Source organism: Macrobrachium nipponense, chromosome 36 (genome assembly GCF_015104395.2).
Source record: "Macrobrachium nipponense isolate FS-2020 chromosome 36, ASM1510439v2, whole genome shotgun sequence".
Classification (NCBI taxonomy): domain Eukaryota; kingdom Metazoa; phylum Arthropoda; class Malacostraca; order Decapoda; family Palaemonidae; genus Macrobrachium; species Macrobrachium nipponense.
This window is the reverse complement of record NC_087220.1, coordinates 29,750,828-29,757,546: the sequence shown is the minus strand read 5'-3', so window position 1 is coordinate 29,757,546 and position 6,719 is coordinate 29,750,828. Positions and strand designations below refer to the sequence as shown.

General features: G+C 41.0%; 1 long non-coding RNA gene across 1 annotated transcript; it reads right to left on the bottom strand.

Moving 5' to 3' along the window:
* Nucleotides 1–1,241: 1,241 nt before the first annotated feature.
* Nucleotides 1,242–4,801, bottom strand: LOC135203296 (uncharacterized). The gene is made up of 3 exons (XR_010311904.1): nucleotides 4,717–4,801; nucleotides 2,412–2,511; nucleotides 1,242–1,373 (listed from the first exon to the last, which is right to left on the bottom strand). It is a non-coding gene; the product is annotated as an uncharacterized LOC135203296 (long non-coding RNA).
* Between the last annotated feature and the right edge of the window lie 1,918 nt (nucleotides 4,802–6,719).

The following is a 6,719-nucleotide window of genomic DNA, read 5'->3' as shown; positions in this document are numbered from 1 at the left end:
ACGTCTCTCCATTATTAATTAATTAAAGCAAATGGTGTCTGCACTGAGATGTATGAGCATCATGTTGCTTGCAGAATATGAAAGGAGACTTAGATACTGCTGACCATTGCAGTATCAATTGCTAGTTATGAGCGATCATTTTAGTAAGTTGAAACTATCTTACCGCATCTGTGAACATCTATGGGCAAGAGAGATTGTCAGCTTTAACTCTACTAAGTGTAGAGCAAGATATTGCAAACAAAATAAACTTTGATGACGTGATAGACAAATTTTGTGGCTGCAAAGCTATAAGATAAACCTGTAAACACATTGTAACGTGCATCAATACTTAATGTCCTACAATTCATTGTCAATCCTTTTCTTTGTTTAGTTTGGTTTTCTGTTGTCAATATCTGTCTAATTATCTTCACATTTTAATACATTTATACAGTTTTATTTTCCTTGCATATGGGTTGATCCTAAGCATCCCATCACCTTGAATCTTTTTGTTTTCATTATTTTGACGCATGTTAAACATTATTTGAAGAAAAGTAAGGTTCATAGTTAGTGAACTCATTCATCTTTATTCTTATCAGTTTTCTTTCCAGGCATTATAACTATTCAGTCTTTACCACAAAATCTTTTTTTTTTTTTAGTATTAACTTCTATGTTGGTAACAAATAGTACATTTACAATATATAGATTAGCACACTCAATAAAAATAGTCCTCTCCCCAGCCGCCCACACCATGGGGGTGCTAATAAAGACTGCCCCCGGTCGCCAGCAACCCTCACGCCCCACTGCAGGTGATCACCCTTCAAAACAAGGAAAACAACAAAGAAATCAATCTTTAAAATGTGCAACACTTTTACAAGTTACTTCAACTCCTACTTCTCATATGACCGTTGCAAGCGCATGACTCAGCTGGCCCGAGATAGCTTTACATGAGTTTCCCCTTATACTCACAACAACAACAACTACGTTTTCTATTCGTCCTTCCGACACCTGGGCTTAGGTCTCGCGGTACATCGCTCTGGTCAAGTCGTTAAGACTTTGTACGACTCGTCAATGGCACGTCACTTGTATCCTTTTCACTCGGAACCTCCATGGCTCTTGCATCCCCTTTTACCCTAAGCCTCTATCACACGCTCATAGTCGTCTCCCCGAGACGTAGCCTGGTCGTTTCTTATGGTAACTGACCCTCGCTCGTCCCACGTCTCTAAAGCCGTCTGTCACATCAATCCTGGCCCATTGTTTCGTTCCATCCTCGCCCACGTCTGCTTAACTTGTCGTCGTCCTCATCCACATCGGATGACGTAATTTCCAGGGGAATAGACGAAGTGACTAACGGCTCTAGTGACCCACAAACAGTCCATAGACCTATTTTTATTGCTCTGAAATAGAAGGATGGTGTATTGTTAGAATATGGACACTACATAGGCATAAACAGCGCAATCCTTTGGGGCATTACTGTACTAAAGAAGAAAATGAAAAAAGGTAAAGATTATGCAAAGTTCGGATACACTTTTGAAGTCATTGGAGTGCCTAACTAAAATGACCCTAACCAAATGACCTACTTAAGCTTACTTAGAACACGTGCCCTAACCTGGCCTGGGGGCTGTTATCCTAAGTGAATGTCCGGGCATGAGATACACGGCCTAGCTAACTAAAGATGCATGCATGCCCTAACCAGCGTGGCGGCTCGTCAATAGGGACTGTGAGACTGCAGCCCCCCCTATCAGACGCCAGCCACACATAAGTCATAACAAACAAACACATGGACATGCATGTGAAGAAACTCATCACTGCGTCAGAGTGCTGAACTTAACATTACACACAGTAATACAAACGCACTAGAACCATGCAAATTACATTAAACACAATATAATTATAGGAATGGCGGGAGAAAGGGGGAGGGCTTCCCGAGTGGGGGAAAGGAGGCCTGGACTGCCTGCGACACAGTCTTGTCTCAGCTGTTGTTGTGAATGGGCGTGTTCTTGCGTCGCTCTTATTTTCTATAGGGTTTTTAGTTTGCCAGGGATGATTTTTAAAATATTATTGAAGAGTAACAATTAGGTTTTTGAATAAATTTTCTTTTTATGTCTGTTCGTTTCCTTTCACACAATATTAAAACAAGCTAAATGTTTTCTGGAGCAGCACCTCCACTAATTTTAGCTACGAGCCGCCACTGCTAATAACCCGGCCAGGGGTGCTTTGCCCCCCTGGACGCCCCCCCAGGCACCCTGTGAACACAAGGAAAAAAAACATTTCTGATAGTGCCAGGTCCTGACCTAACCAGCCCCGACCTACCTAATTACACCTAGAAAACTCTGCCTTACCTTGGCTGGGGGGACTTCGCCCCCCAAGGACCCCCCCCCCCCCCCAAAGCACATAAAATTCTTTGATTGAAAAACTGTAAAAACCACACTTACCTTATCGGAAATCAGGATCGTCGGACAAGTCGGAAATTGCTGACTCGGACGACTCGAATCTTCCTCTCTTCGGGGCTAGATTGACTGATTTTGACGGGATCTGGCCAGATGAAATTGGGGGATTAAACAGGCGCATATATGACGGATCCGTTTGTACGGAGGCGTCTAGCGATTGTTAGGTTTTTGGTGAAATTAGACCAACATTTTGATGGCTGTTTGAAAGTACTCTATTTAAGGGATAAGCACGTTTAATCAATTCTAGAAAAGGTTTGAATGGCAACCTACATTTGACAGTTAATGCTTCTTAATGCAATACATCGAAAATATGAATTATACAAATTTTTTACTATACCACTTCTAGGCAAAACATTACGTTTTCAACACCTGCCATGTAGATTCTATTGTGTTTGTGTGTATGCATGTATCATCGGGATCAACAAAATGCAGGGAGTGATTAACGTTTGGGTGTGTTTTTTGAAATGCTGACTTAAAATTTTAGTGTGGTATGCTTTCCAACAATCTGAAATTACGGTTGACTCTGGATGTATGTTTTTCTATTAAAATTGGGAGGAGTATTTTCTGCAAGATCTATCGGGAACAACTTGAAAGACCATACATATTTCTGGGGAAGTTCGTGAATCCAGCAATGGATCGACTAAAATAAGTCTTGAAGGACAGGATATGTGAACCTGAGAAGAAGGAACCAGTCTGAATAAACTTTGAGTTTCCGACAACGACGTACGTCAAACCACCATTGGAAAGTGTCGCCATGCTTCATGAGGCTGATTGCGCCTTCTTTACTCTTTTCCCAATCACCACCGAAATCGCCCAGGAGACCACTTTCATTAATATACAAGTAATGACTTCGTCATTACATAGGATACCTAAATCCAGCAATGTGACCGGATTGGTGGTGGCAAATTGAAGATGTTCGGGATAAGACGCAGACATAGCGAAGTTGGGAAGCCAGGAGAGACTGAGGGTGGTCGCAGGGCACATTGGGTCGAGGCATAACAGTCACAAGATCGTCAGCTGTTTTTGGCGGTCGTCGGCTGGTTAGGTGAAACTACTTACCTTGGCGGAGGGATTGGTGGCCCAGGCAGAAAGGAGTTACAAGGCCTGCCCGACGAATCTGAAGACTCATTCAATTGCGAATGTAGAAGAGGAGAGAGAGAGAGATAGAGAGAATATTTACATTAAGAAATAGGTGATACAAACACCATCTGCTTTCTTCCGTTTGTCCGAGACATGAGACTATAGGCTAATGTCCTCTTTGAGCAGACTCGAGTCAAATCGTTTCTTTGAAGGCATCCTGGTTATTGTTTGTCTTTGTATGGACACCTTCCTATTGAGTCTCCGGAACGACTACATATCCGCAGACGATCGATTTTCGTGGAAAAAAATCTTTAAATTAAGTAACTACATGTATAATGCATATTTGGAAATGAGAAGGGGAACATTATAATTGTTAATAACAAAGATTTTGTAGTTGACCCAGTGAAAATAAATCATAAAAAAAAGAAAAAAAAAATCAAATGGTAAATGGGACCCAGTGGGAAACCAGGGTTTTTTGGGTGGGGGGAAACGGCCTGGAATGGACTTTTACGGCGTCCGAAACTCAATTCCCGGTGTCGAGATACAATAAATGTACATATTACGGTTTCGTTATGGTTGACCCTTTACTCTGCATACAAATGTTTGACCTCTTTCTTTGCATACAAGTTTGACCTAGACTAGCCTAGGAGCCCCTTACTTTGCAGAACTTTTAACCACTACTGTACATGTAAAACGACAGACTACCTAGGCTACCACTAACCGATATTACAGTTAAATTGATGCTAGGACCTCTTACTTTGCATACAAAACTTTGAACCACTACTTTACATGTAAATGACAGACTAGCCTAGGCTACCACTAACCGGCATTACTGATAAATTCGTTGTAAACGGTGATATGTTACGTGTGCTGTCAGTAAGGCTGTGGTGGAACGGCGCTTCGCGCTAATCTGCATATAAATATTCTTGGCAAGCTCGTTATGTTCTGGCAAGAGGTAATGTTGTGCCACGCGCACTAGCCACAGGGGTGGGGTTACAGAGAATTAGCCACAATACATACAAAGGCACGACTAGCCTAGGCTATAAATCCCTCATAACTGTAACATTAAACACCTTACTCGTTACCACGACTGACCTACACTTTACATACAAATGGCGGTATCATGCATGTTCATACACATGCTTCGGTACTGGCTTCGAACTGACTGAAACACTAGTTTACGATAACAAAAATTAATATTACAACTTACCTTATTCCAATTTCAAAGTCGCTGATGTCCGACGACCATGAAGGCCTCTTTGAAACGGGTGGGGGATCACGCGCCTCGCTGGTAGAAGGTCCTGTCTTATTGTTTCGGACCGGGAAATCAAATCTGAGATGGGGGATGTCGGCGGTTTTTTGAGCGATAGACATGCTTGATCAAATTCAGAAATGCCCAAAATGGACACGAAACATCTCTTTACAACCACTTCATAAATTCTTCGGTGTTTGCAGAGAAACTCGATCATAATACTAATATACAAATGAGTATAGTTACCGAACTTGTCTGCTGTTACACTTTTAGGGAACAATACTTCATGTGTTTTCTATCCATGACGTCGGTGAACAACGGAAAGAAACGAATTCCGTGAGAGAAGGTATGGGTGTATGAAATCATATTCATGGGACGCATTTTTATTGGTTGGCAGTAATTAATCCATGTCCTTTGGGAATGACCTGGGTTTACCTGATACAGGATTGGTTTGATTTAAAATTCCCGCGATGGGGTCGGTCCTACGTACACCACCTGATTGCGGCCATCTCAAGAACTACGGGAGCTCCGACTTCCATGTCACCGTTCACATCAACTGGGTACTTAGAAAATTGGAGTAAATTGGTCGGATAAGTGACTTTTCGGGTAAGTATTGGAATTCTGGACAACTTTTATTCCATGCATTGTGTTATTTGGGATAATGGCTTTGGGAGGTGTAGGATCTGTCCGTGGATATGTAAACTACCCAAGTCTCCTTTCATATTCCTTCAAGCACCTTTCCCAGACTTCACAGTGCAGACATCATGTGCCATCATAATTAATAATGGAGAGACATTATGTTGATTATGAACTCTTCATTTATTTAAGTTATATTCATGAGGTCCCTCACTCACGTCATTTCCTTCTGAGTTAAAAATGAAAATTAGATTTGTGACATGCTGTATTTTTGGGTTTAATTAACCTTTAAATTTAGCAATGACATGTATCATCTGCGCTCACGTGTTACACTTGAGATTATGCGATGAAACTATTGAATTTATGTTCACTGCGATATTGATATCCTGGATCCAACAGGGCTTTGCATTGATGCCAACCATAGGGACGTGTCCCTAGAAAATAGGGACATTTAACCAATTTTTCTTGCCTTAGGGACGCCCTTGCAAAATATCTGAAAAGTAGGGACTTTTTAAACATTTTATGGAAATACATATTTTTCGTCTAACTGCCCTTTACCGTCAGTGCTACACCACTATAAAATCCATATGATAACTGCCATAACCACTTTTTTTTTTTTTTAATAATCTCATTTTCCGATCGATGCAAACGTTCAGAATGAACATGTCTTACACTTGTAAATAATAACCGTTTCCGGGTGGTATGTAGTATGGATGTGTCACTGAAGGTGTGGTGGTGGTGGTACGCTCATGTAAAAATGCATAAAGGTTTTGTGAAGACTATTTTCTAGCATATGACTAATTGACTGACTGAATACTCTTAGATCAGGGATAACGCTGGACCAAGCACACCGAGGAAAGTAAGACGGAGGAGAAGAGAACGTTCAAAAAATGAAAAATCGCCTCCTAGAAAGCGGTGATTTAAACAAGAATGGTTACAGGTATGGTTATGAAAGACAGTGAGTTATTTACAACTCAACAAAATATTAAAATGGCTAGGTAAGACTGCATGGTAGGTTAGATCGAGATAATTTCGAATGGGCCTATTGGAGTTTCGTAAAAGAGCAGTGAATGGTCACACTGGTGTGGCAATAGTTCCATTCATTTTTGGTCATACAGAACATAATAAACTATGAATAGTTAGGCCAGGTAAGTATATGTTAGGCTCTTTGGTTAGGTCTAACTTACAAAGATCTATTGATTTCGGTTTTTTTTTACTTAGGCTATTTGCACTGGGCATTAATTGTTTTCATGGGGAGGGGCACAGTAACCGAATTCAGTTTTACGTTCCTTCTGAAAATACACAAATATTGCACACACATACAC